The 13,593-nt window shown below is 34.7% G+C and overlaps 1 long non-coding RNA gene across 1 annotated transcript; it reads left to right on the top strand.

Moving 5' to 3' along the window:
• Positions 1-351: 351 nt before the first annotated feature.
• Positions 352-6,388, top strand: LOC129003264 (uncharacterized). The gene is made up of 3 exons (XR_008491635.1): positions 352-461; positions 4,731-4,823; positions 6,286-6,388. It is a non-coding gene; the product is annotated as an uncharacterized LOC129003264 (long non-coding RNA).
• The last annotated feature ends 7,205 nt before the right edge of the window (positions 6,389-13,593 follow it).

Raw genomic sequence — 13,593 nt, 5'->3', positions numbered from 1 at the left:
TTCGTCGACACTAGCGCCCAGTGTGGCGTACATGAACTAGACATGAAAAACGAGCTTCAAAATTTACAATGGGATGAGAAGTCTACTTGTGTTGGTTAGTCTATGGTAATAATTTTGACAATGTCATCTGTTTTTTAGCTGTGCTATGATTTAAAACGTTGATGTGACAATAAAGAATTATTTATTTATTTATTTACTAATAAAATGATGTAACTTATAAGCTGGCCGTAAGTTAAGCTAGATTTCAAAAACGTACTGTCCCGATAATGACTTGTAATATTGCTTGGAAACAACAGTTCCAATATTGTATTTATATCCAGTGTTGTATTTATGCAGCACTATTTATTTTTCAGCTGTTAGGGACCAAACAACTTATCCTTGCAACACAAGTCGTAAAGGTGCAGTCTCTAGTACTCAGAAAACCCCATCTTCTCAACTTGGAAACACTACTTCTTTTAAAGGTAGGCCTACATAATAAATTCAAGTTTCTTTATGATGCTGCTTTATTTCTCTGTAAAATAAAATCTTAAGTCAATCACTCTAAAAATCATCTAGGCCTATAGTATCTTGTTCTGTCAACTCACATTGACTGTGTACTCGCTGTTGTTTCGTGATGTTTCAGTCCAGGGAGCCGAAACCCCACTTGACTGAGGCTGTTCTAGTACCATGTCCTCGTTTGTTCATAACATAATAGCTTTGTACCTCTGACTTTTATTGAACTAAACATTCTATCCCCATGTTAAAGTCGTCTTCAGTTTTAAAATCAAAATGGACGTACCGGTAGTTAATGTGAGCTACCAACAGATTGGGCTCATTTAAATTACTGGTTTCTGTTGGGAATTGGACTTTTTGACCAAGTTAAACCTATAGGACCATTTATAGTAAGCTATAGCATGTCTTATGTCACGTCAAATATCTCAGTAAAAAAATACCCCCGCCGTAGCAAACCTTCAGACTAAGCGAATTTCCATTTGCCTGATTGGATTTACACTTAAACTAGTGGCTTGTAGGGGCAATAGCCCCTATAGGTCTATATTCTAGTAATTATTTTGTACAAATTATTAGTCTCATGGGTTACCCTAACTTGAATTAGATATCGTTAAAAATTTGTGTTTAATATAATATTTATTACATACCCTGCATAATGCATTTTGATGTCTGCTCTGTTTAAAAAAAAAATTCAAAAGGACTGTTCATGCAGTGTGTTTACAATATGAACTTTCTAATTAAAATACCACCAAGGAACATTTTCAATGATAATCTTCATGAATATTAATTAAATATATATATTTCTTTGAATGTAGACAAATTCACTTCGATAAAACACATATAGATAATGTCATCCTCCAAATTGTAAAATGCTAATTCTATAACAAAATCTCTCTGAAAATAACATTTGTTGTATAGTAGGCCTATTAATCTTGGTCGATTCCTTGGTCTTTATTTGGTTCTAGCTATTTTAACATCATCTGGCCGCTTAACCTGGCTAAAAGCAACATAAAGTTGTCCATGGGTTATTTTTTCAAATAGATGCCGACTTTTGTGAAGGTATGCGGGCCTCGCGCTTAAATTATAGGAATAGCGAAAGCTAATCGCAATAGGAATTGGATCCTTATAAACGGCATATTAGGATCTGTAGATATTAGTTTTATTTTGGCATGATAATATGTTCCATTTGCCTACTCCAGCAATTACTTCTAGGTTAACACTTTTTTCAGACACACCTAACACAACCAATCATACTCCATTAACTATAATCCAGACCCTTAAAATAAGGAAAAGTCTATTTCAGCTTTATAATATGTAGTATACATATTACAGTACATATTACCATTGACTATTGCTGGCTACTGACATCGTTGCTGGGTCACAACAGTTGCTATAGCACATAATAAGTCATTCCATCAGTTTGACTTGGTAAAAACCATCGTGTAATTGGCAGACATCAGTAATTTAGATCAGCGCAATCTGTAGGGGGCTCACATCAACTAACAAATTTTATTAAAAACCTGGCTACAACTTTAACATGGGGATGGAATGTCTAGTTGTTGTATTAATAGTCAAAGACCTTTGACTATTACATATCACCATATGCTTTAAATAAAGTTAAACCACATGTTTTAAAGTAAACAAAGCAGACATGACCTAGATTTCCATGCTATTTAAATGTGAATTATTTTATTCCGTAACAACCTTTTGGTGCATAATTAAGAAAAATGAATATTTTTCCCCAAAATTTCATGCCCAGACCTTTAAAATGAGACCCCTCCCAGCTTTCTACGCCCTCCGGTTCGCTCACAATTTCATTGTAAAATTTTGGGCTTACGGAATTAGATATATAGATGTCTACTTAAAAATATCACATTTATTCCCTATTTAAATAGAATTAGTTTAATGAGTACTTAGGTTTGCTGCAACAGGAAGTGTAAACAAATTTTTTTTGTAAAATGTTAATAATTTAGGCCTAGTAAGAATTAAATGCATCTTCAAAATTTTATCAAAATATGTTCATAAACAAGCAAACTACAACAGTGTACTTATTCTCCATAAGAATAACATGGGCAAACGAGTGCATCAATATTACAAATAATCAGAACTGCACAGTAAATATAAATTTAAATTTCAAAATTTCAGTGTTCTCTACACTATGTTCTGTTAGGTTTAATTGTGTATCTTAACTATTTAATCTAGTCTAAATTTGATATTAGCCTAATGCAAGTTGTAAACTCTGTCAACAAAAAATTATTTAAGTTTTAAATAAATCAATTTTTTGTTATGTATTTTTATTTAAGACTCAATGGCGCTCACTCCATTTGAGCTAACCGGGAACGTCAGTTGTAACTTTGTTGATGTCAGGCAAAGTCTTGTTTGTGTAGCCAAAGAATGTTTACGTCAGAAAAAGTCAGCTGATCACTACCGTATTTGTTTTTGATGTACGGAAATTGAAGATTTTCGAAGATCTCAGCTCTATGGAATTCGGATATTCTAGAATACAGAATGATAAAAATAATTTAATTTAAATATGAAATGGGAAAATATTTAAATTTATATATAGGGTGTTCGTAAAGGGGTGTCAAAAACTTCATGGGCTGATAGTACTAATCAATCTAAACTAAAAGCTCATATAAACATAGGTCGAAAAAAAATGTTGTTCAGCCGCTAGCTGTCATTTTGTCAAAAAACTGTACTTGCCATTTTTACAAAACAATTTATATCTCAAGAGTTATCCAAGAAACCAAACTTTGCACATACATTTAATAAAAAAAAATACTTATGAAATTTTCTTTTAAATTAACAAAATGGCGGCCATTTAAAGTCTTTGAACATAAATTATGGCTGATTTAATTAAAAAACGTAAAGAACACTTTTATTTGGCATTTTCAATTCCCTATCAAATGATACCAAGTTCAAAAAGATTGAATAAAAAATAGCTGAAAGAAATATCACGATTTTTAGTTGTAAAATGGGGTAGAATAAGGCTAAGACGGTGGCTAGGTTTGCCTCATAAGCATCACCTATAATCTTTTCTTTAATACAGGGTTTAATGAATGGTTATGTTGTGTCACATTTGTTACTGACAGGGAACGGTTTATATTAGTTTTGATTCTGTTTTTTACCAAGGGACGTAGAACGCTCTGTTGTATCCAGTATAGAGTTTATTAAATTCATTAGGCCCTTTAGGTTCGTTACCTCATAAACCCATGCTAAAAAGAACTCTGTTAATGAAATGAAAACCTAAGCATGTTCCAAGATTGGTTGTAGCTCACTTGGGCAACTAATTTATACTATCAAAGCGAAGTTGACTGACTCCGGTTAAAATGTCATACCACGCAATAGTCCGTAATCCTTTCAAAATGACTAAGAAGGAATTTCCCTTAAAAGTTACATTTGCCATGACTTTAAATAAGGCATATGGACAGACGCTAACGAAGGAAGGATTGCACGTGCCAGACCCGGGTTTTTTACACATTCAGTTATTGTGGCTTTTTTAAGGGTGCGCTTTATCAGTGAAAACTATGTCTGTGTAAAAACAAAGCCATCAAAACAAAACTTGTATATGGCCATATTATTACTTCAAACATAGTGTTCAAAAAGGTTCTGTAAACATGTAAAAACTTAATAACTTAACATTATATTTTTAATTCTTGTGTTGAATTGGTTTAATCAGTAATCACTGAACACTTTGCTGTTTTTAACATTAAAAGTATCGTGCTATTTGTACTTAACCGCCTACAATTAAATCTCTCAGACTGGTTTTGCAGAAAATGTAGAATACAATAAACAGTATAAAGATGGCTTCCGCTAGCTGCGATTAAGCAAAATAAAGTAATAAAACATGCATTTTTAACTAACCTATAAAACCAACAACTAAACAGATCACACTAATATACTATAAGCTGCAGGTTGGGGAGCACACTGGACAAATGTTAGAGCGTAAGGCTTCTGTCCCCAAAGTCCCAGGTTCAAATCCCGCCATCACCAGTGGACTTTATATGTCGATGATTTTCCAGGACTAGCCTGACTTAATGTGTAAAACAGTTCCACACAGGAGCCTAGGCGTCCTAGAAAGTGTTGTAGGTGGGACAAAAAAACCTTTGAGGCTTTAAGGAGACTGTGAAACTAAATTAGTTAAAGGGTTATAATTTTAAAACAGAATAATCAAATAAACCATTGCCAAACATGCAGTTTGACTTTCTCTTACAACTGCTGATATAAACTGTGTATTTCAGCTTCATCGTTCAACATTGACACTTCCAGGCCAGAGTCAAGCCATGCAAGCAGTTGGTTATCCAAAAGCTCACCTGCTTCACAAGTTATTAATTGTGAGTTTATATGTTAATTATAATAGTTAAGGCTACCAACTAAAGGCTTGTTGTCTATATAGATACACAGTTGAATTTAACACACAAAACACACTAGTTGATCTACACTTCAGGTTTTTAATTTGAGGCAAAGATAAGTATTAAATGAATGCCTTGTTACTGGCTTTAATTTCAGCCAAAAACATTAGGCCTATTTTAAAAGACATTTATCAAGGACAACTTCCCCCCTTTTTTTACTCTAGTGACATTTTTAAAATTGAAGTTGTAGCTATTTAAGTGTATTAGGTAACGCTTTTAAGGGAAAGCTATCACCATTTAAAGTTGTAGGCCTAAAAGTGTCTATCCTTAAAAATATATTCTTTAACTGTCAAGACTAGAGCGTGTCAAACAACATTGCATACCTTACCTTACCTATTAGGCCACTCAAACCTCAGAAGGTTTTTGGCCTCACCAAAAATGCCTCGCCATCTCTCTCTGTCTTGCATCCATTGAGCCTCTGCCCCCAATCTTCTCAAGTCCTTTTCCACTTGGTCCGTCCAGCGAAGTCGTGGTCGTCCCAAGGGCCGCTTTCCTCTTGGTAGTCCTTCATTTATCGCTTTAATTGTTTAATTGTTACATTTTGTTCTCATCTTGTGATATGGCCTGCCCACCTGAGTCTTCTGCTTTTTCTGATTTGGGCTATTATGTCTGGGTCTCTGTATAGCTCTCGAAGCTCTTTACTAGTGCGTATTCTCCATATTCCATCTTCATTTATGGGACCATAGATGCACCTTAAAATTTTGTTTTCAAACACCATCAGCTTTTTTTCAGCCTGTTTTGACATTGTCCATACTTCTGACCCATACAATACTACAGGTTGTATGATGGTTTTATAGACCCGTAACTTGGTCTTTCTTGAGAGTAGTTTGCTTTTTAAAAGCCCTTGTAAAGCCCAATAACATCTGTTGACATTCATTATTCTTGTGTTGATTTCAGCCATTTCTTGGTTGGCTTGATCAATAGTCGCTCCTAAATATTTGAATTCTGTCACTGTCACTCTTTCAAATGTGAGGTCCTCTACTTGTAAGTTGTCACTAATATTGTCCATGTGACGGCCTACCCAAAGATATTTAGTTTTCTGTTCATTTACCTGTAGCCCTACTTTTTTTGCTCTCTCTATTAGAGTTTTGGCAAGGCTTTTCAAGCTATGTTCATCTTCCGCGACCTGCGCAATGTCATCCCCGAAGGCTAAGACATAACATTTTGCTCCTACTTCTATTCCTTGGCCTCGACTTTTTACCTTTTGAAGGGAGTTTTATAAAGCCAAGTTGAATAATAAAGGTGAAAGCCCGTCTCCTTGCAACAACATTGCATAGGTAGTACAAAAACAACCTTGAGGGAAGTATAAGTTGCACACAGTGTACTCTATATTATGAAGAAATTTCAAAGTTTAATTTACATTATCTTTTTTGTTTATTTACAGCAAAATCACAAAGACCTTCTCTTTCAAAAGCTAAGCCTAAATCAAATGTCAAGTCGTCCAACGTTCCTTTGACAAAGTTTTTTCGACCTACTCAGAAACCTAATGGTAAGTTTCTAAGAGTCGCAGTCAGATTGGCACCACGACAGATTGGCACCATGGTGTTTTAGCACCAGGCGTCACATTGGAACCTCGTTGACATGAGGCCATGAAATATCACCTCACGTCAGCTTGGCACCACGACAGATTGGCACCACCCCTTTCTAGAGGTTCCAATCTGTCGTGTACTGTTACGACTGATTGGCACCTCTGCAGCCGCCGTCAGCTTGGCACCGCGACAGATTGGCACCACCCCTTTCTCGAGGTTCCAATCTGTCGTGTACTGTTACGACTGATTGGCACCTCTGCGGCCGCCGTCAGCTTGTCACCACGACAGATTGGCACCACCCCTTTCTTGAATGAGGTTTAAAAATACAACAACGTAGTTTTCTGCGTGCAATATTCAGTGGAGCTGGAATATTAATCCAATCCTTCTCTAAAGTCAATACTACACCTGTTCCTCGTGAATGAGATTTAACTACTTGCAGTATTCAAGTAGAGAGGGTAAATGTACAAAAAAGATGGTAAGTGGTAACCATTTACCATCTTTTGTTGTGTACTTTCCGTCTTGTAACAGTATAAGCGTAAATATATGTTTTTAATGTTATAAGACGTTTCTTTTATTTACTTTCATTTTAATTTTAACTAAATCATAATATACAAAAATAAAATAAAACGTTCTTTAATTTAAAGTCAATCACTTCAACAGTCATTCTATAGATTCTTGTATAAACCATATTAATAATACTGCAAATCCTTTAAAAAAAGAGTCTTACGATATGTCCGACAATTGATCGGCATGCCGGACAGGTTAAGGGAAGGCGGATGGACGTTTTGAATACGTCTCCACTGCTGGTTGTCACGGAGTGGTACACCTCCCGTCGAATAAATAATCAATATAAAATCTTACAGCCTTTAACAGGGTTTTCATGTACAATTACAATAATATGAGTACAAATTAATGCCAACTCTGTTAAAAACCAAACTCCCAATTGAAGAATATCGTGTGAGGGGCAGGGATATTTTTCAAACACAACTCTCCCCCCTTGACCTTGAAACTTGATGGTCCCTTGATTCTCATATTGTCAAAACCTCCCCTGCAACAGACCTGCAGCCTAGGTAACTATATATACAAACCATGTTAATAACGCTTGATTACCCAATTAGTCTGCCTGACTGGACAATGCGCAAGTCGGACGTTGGGGTGCGTTTAAATTTGTCGACCCCCCGCTGGTGACCCGGGATTATGCGCAAGTCGGATGCGCCCGTGTTTGGAAGCACAAACAGTTTGGGATACAATATGTGGGGTTAAATCTTAAAACAAACAGCTTTATTGTTTACAAGTTTTCATTTAGCTTATTAATAATATAGATTATCCTACCTTTGGATAAATGTCATTTAGACAGTCTTAAACATAGCTGACTGAAATAGTTTTTACGCCACACTACATTATTTAGACGAACTTCCCACGCAAGGATTCAGTCCAGAAAACAGCTGTTTGCCGCCAGCTTATTCAAATGGGGTTTCATTGCGTGATACTGTTCTGCAATGAGTTTTACCGGACACCAATCAGCTGATTATAATACTGTATTTGCGTATGTAGCAATAATTGGTTATAAGCTAAAACATAACCTCTCTTAGAGGTTATGTATGACTAGTGATTTTTAGTCCTTTAGTTGGTGGAAATATATAACGATTTGTACGGATTAAGTAGTATGGCGTAAAATATCGTACGTAACTCGTCCAAAATGTGTTTACCGGACTCGTATGGTAATCCCGTACTCGACTTCGTCTCGCACGGGAACGACCACACTCGTCCGGTAAACACTTACTTTCAGGACTAGTAACGTAATATACTATTACGCCACACTACACTATTTTGACGAACTTCCCACGCAAGAATTTAGTCCACAAAACAGCTGTTTGCCGCCAGCTTAATCAAATGGAGTTTCATTGCGTACTACTAACTGTACTGTAATGAGTTTTACCGGACACCAATCAGCTGATTATACTGTATTTGGGTGGCACTGGCAATGAGTACTGTAGTTATAAACAAAAACATAACCTCTCTTACAGGTTATGACTAGTGATTTTTAGTCCTTTAGTTGGTGGTAATATAAAGATTTTTTACAGATTTAGTAGTATGGCGTAAACTATCGTATGTCACTCGTCCAAAATGTGTTTACTGAACTCGTATGGTAATCCCGTACTCGACTTCGTCTCGCACAGGAACGACCACACTCGTCCGGTAAAAACTTATTTTCAGGACTAGTAACGTAATATACTATTGTGTGGCTAGTGTGACACATTATATTTATCCTACAGTTACTGTAAAGCATAGAAATACTTAGTGATTTAAACACTATACAATAGGTTAGCTTAAATCCAAGCGTTGGACGAAATTAGAAAGACTATATCAGTTAGTTGATGGTAAACGTAGTATATTTAAGCGCTGTCAACTTATTTTCAAGAGTACGCGTATTACGTCCTAATAAAACTAAACTCTGTTATGTTGCTTTTTAAACAATTTGTGTTGTTTGGTTGGAATACTAGAATACTGGAGTGCGGCAAAAGGAAGTAAATGCAGCAATTAGCAACTGTCTGTACTATAATCATATTTGTTAATTGAACACACAATTGTACTGATTTTATTTAACTAGTCCCGATTAAAAAAACGTATTTAACATTCTTTTATGGTTAACTAGCAGTCATACCCGTTCTTCGCAACGGGAAGAGAACGCTAATGAGAATAATTATGTTCCATAGATTTGTCGTATGTAGATAAACTTAAACTCCGAAAAGTATTAACTGGATACTCCGTTTCCCAAACATTATTTTTGGGGGAATAAACCATACAAACACAATAGTTTTTTTTTTTTACAAATAGGAAAAAATGAAGTCAATAAGTTAAAGAACGATGCACTTAAAAAATAAAACGCCTTATTCCCACAATATAAAAATTGATTTCTTAAATTAAAAACCTAAACATACCTCAGGAAAAAATCCTACTTTGACAGTTCACATTTTGTATCACAGTTTTTTGTTGCTGCTTGGTTAAAATTAGCTGATATCATCAATTTAAACAATTTGTACTGCACCCTGTTGGTAAACCTTATATCTTTTTAATGTTATTTAATATCATAGAACCAACTTGTGTAGTTGAAACAGGTGGCAAAACTATTTTATTCCTGATTAACTATAGAAATATTTTCCTGCTAGTAAAAATTCAAACAAATCCCTTTTCGTATGGAAGAAATCACAACTACTTCTTGAGTGGAAAAACCGCCAAACATCTGCAAGAAACTCGCCGAATGTGTAATGGCCCTTTTAGAGTGATTTTTTCATGACGCTTTTGCTACCAGATAGCATGTATAGAATGATTTTTTTAACTGATTAAGCATTGTACTTTGAATCAGATGTGGCATTAGTGAATAAGGGTTCTTTCATTTCGTGCTTCGTGGAATATACAAAATATCACAGTCAGGGCCCACAGTAAAATGTGTAACAATTACTACTAAAGATTTTTGCGTAAGACGAACGTACTATTTGTGGTAATCAACAGCTTGAGCGAACAACTGTTAGTAAGAATAATGCTGCTACCTGGTTGCTACTTACTACTGCACTAAAAGAAAGAAACTCCACTTTTCACGTTAATTTTCGTGGTTTTAATAGCTTAATTGTTATTATACTTTTTTTATAATTTTTATATGAGCTCGGTTATCTACGAAGGCTTGATCAATTGGGGCTCAGATTATCGTGAGTCTGCATATGCTGTATTGGAGAAACCTAACCTCATGTTCAAATTTAATGTTAGAAAAGTCATTATAACATGTACCATACCATATTTACTCATATTAACTCAGTGTGTTACTTACAAAAAAAAAATGATTTCCATATTAAAGTTAATTAAAACCATTGAAACCCCTTTATTGGCAGTACAGTGTACAGTACACTTAATACGAGTCTCGTATATCAATTCACTACTGACATAATGTGTGCGGCACATTTAAACTAAATCTGGCCTGGTTTACCTTAGCTATTATTTCCCTCGTGGTTCAATAACCTGGCTTTAAAGTCGGGGCGTCCTCCCCCCATAACAGGTAGACGGGCAATCCTAATCCCTTGTTGACAAACAACAGTGTCTTTGTTACGGGCGACCACCAGGGACTGCTGACATCCTCACGCTATTCAAATTACGGGGATTTCTATGTTTGAGTCTGCAAGTTATGTGGCATTTCCAACTGTCAATTTGGTCTTCAACATCAACGTTGACATTGACAAACGAGCGGACGTACAGAGAATTTGAGGAAGCCGGAAAACTCCACGCTGGGAGGGTTTCGAATATTTTTTCAAGCACCTTTTATAAGATGATATTTTTTTGAAATAGGACAAGGCCATAAATAAAAACTAGCGTCAGTGCTGTGACCCTTGAGGCATTTAGGGGTCGTTTTTTATTAATGACGGTTCAGTTAACTACACCACACCATCTGTTTCTCAATCCTAGTAGGCCTACTGTTAGGACCAAGCCTTGCTCAGTAGTATTTTGATTTCGACTAGTTTTTGTTATTACTGTTAATCAAGATTCCTTAAATAAAGCGTAGGCCTACTATGAAAACACATGCGAATTGTTACTGTTAACACGAAAAACAATTGATATAAAACGTATTTTATTGTTATGTTTACAGAAACATTGAGCGAACTGTACATTACAAACTAGATGACTCGGCGAACTTTGTACCCCATAAAAGTAAAAAAAAAACACCAAATCAACCGCCCACCTTTATAAGCCTTTTAAAAACAATCACAGACAACACAAAACAGCTGAAAATGACTTTCAATTACATTACCTGTCAAATGTTTAATCAGCTGTTTCGAAAATATTTAAATTAATGTATGCATATGGTCAAAATCCATCATATTTTTCTTCATACGCATAACATACATATGTGGGGCTTAGCCCTAAATTTAAATACTGAACTGAAGATACATGTGTTAATCGGGTTAAAGACGAATCCAACAAATCATAAATCATTAAAAAGATCCAGCCGGTCTCGAGTTACAAACTGCTTAACTAACACGACATCATGGCATGTAGCCTATAAGATGCATACTAAGAAAGTGTTTAAAAGTATTTTCTCTCAAAGTCCTGATATGAGGCAGAAAATCTATCATAGCTTCCACTTTCAATTTCCATAGCTTTATATATTTTAATCCACGTAAATTTCACGCCTAAATAACCCCATTTCAGAAGATTTGCATATTCAGTGTAACCATACCTCGTGTTATACATTACCTAGTTTTAGAGTTTTGGTCCAAGAAGGAAGTACCGGTAATTATTTTATAGGGCAAGCCTACTTGCGTGCAACCGCATCTTGTTTACAAAAAGGTAAATTAAGTAATAAATTACAGCATCTAAAATATATCATAATTTATCACTCTATAATGCATAAAAATATCATTTCATTGAAATAATATTAGTTAACTGAATGATAAATTGTCATATCTTTGACAAGCTGTAACTTCGGAATGAAAAAAAACTTTTTAACCGACTTCCCCACTACCAACAAAAGGAGGAGGTTCTCAATTTGTTTGTTGCGATGTTTTTTTTTCTATGTATGTTCACCAATTTCTCTGTGATTCTTTTACCGAACAGTGTGGTTCCACCACCAAAATAACAAGGAGAGTTTCTATTTGGTACCTTATATATTATGTTTAAGTATAATATTTGTTTCGGTGAAAAATTCAGAAAACCTTAAATATTCAACATTTATTTTGTTTACATTTGTGCAGATTGTTTACATTTGTGCAGAGAAGGCAATAAATAATAATAACATTCCTACAGCTGTTAGTTGAAACCATTTAAATGAAGCTTCAGAAAATTCTTCATGAAACAGTTGCTTCATATTGATTAATAAACTATTTCTTGCCATGGAGCCTAAATGAATTACATTGAGAAAAATGCATTTTGTTTTGGTTACTATAAAAAATGTATTTTAAAGTTTGACCTGATTTGTGTATACAGTAATTCTGTTTTTAGTATTGAATCTACTGACTTACAAAAACATATATGTTTCAATGAATAGCTGTATGATATTGACAAATCAAGGTGTATTGTGAAAACCAAAGCAATCGTAAAACAGGTCTAAATATAAATTAAATGCATTTATTCCATACACGACCTAAGAAGTGTGTCAGTGCATAATCGTCAATTGTCTTAAAAGTGTTAAATATTTTAATTATCAAACATGCATTTGCAGATGTGGAATGTGTATTGATATTCTCTACCCAGTTACTATATCATATCAATACTATTATGCCTGCTTCGGAAAGTCCTAGAGGAAGATGATTTGCAGTTTTGACTAGGCTATATCTTGATCAAACAAAACCACCTACATGGCTTGCACCACTTTTAGCTGAACCAATCTTTCATATACATATTCAATATGCAGATGTGGAATGTTTATTAATATTCTCTACCCAGTTACTATAACATATCAATACTATTATGCCTGCTTCGGAAAGTCCTAGAGGAAGATGATTTGCAATTTCGACTAGGCTATATCTTGAGCAAACAAAACCCCCTACATGACTTACACCACTTTTAGCTGAACCAATCTTTCATATAATATTTTCCAAAGGTACTATACGTGTTAACGACCAATTTTCCACTTTTGAGAGATTTTTTAGTGTTGGTAGCTGAGGAATAACTTTCATTTTGTTCCAAAAGGCTTGAGACGTTACTGTATTTCTTTTTATAATGTAGAAGTACACCGATTGCAGGAAACGATGATGTCTGACATTTCAATGTATCTAGAAAAGACAATTAGTTTTTCATTAGGCCTAATGTAATGGACAACTCTTTCTTTCTTAAGGAATATCTAAAAATGTTTATTTTCGTACCCATTAAGAATAAGAATAAGAATATTACATTGATTTTAAGAATAAGAACATTGATTATGTAACCTGAACAGGTGACTCTTAAAATAATGATTGTTCTGTGGAACTTTTGATTGTGTCAAACAGTTTTGCTTATCAAAAATCCTGAAGTAATTAATATAAAAAAAATTATACAGTCACTAAAAATCATGAAATAATTTATTTTTGTAAAAAAAAAATACAACCGACTTCAAACGCTCTAAAAAGAATGAAATAATTTCAATAAAGTAAACTTTTGTATTAGGCAAGCTCACGTATTTCAAGTCGGCGCTGCTC

This window comes from Macrosteles quadrilineatus, unplaced genomic scaffold (genome assembly GCF_028750875.1).
Source record: "Macrosteles quadrilineatus isolate MER2022 unplaced genomic scaffold, UCM_ALF_1.0 Scaffold_9__3_contigs__length_116548681, whole genome shotgun sequence".
NCBI lineage: Eukaryota > Metazoa > Arthropoda > Insecta > Hemiptera > Cicadellidae > Macrosteles > Macrosteles quadrilineatus.
Note: the sequence above shows the minus strand (reverse complement) of the source record. Positions and strands in the feature narration are given on the sequence as shown.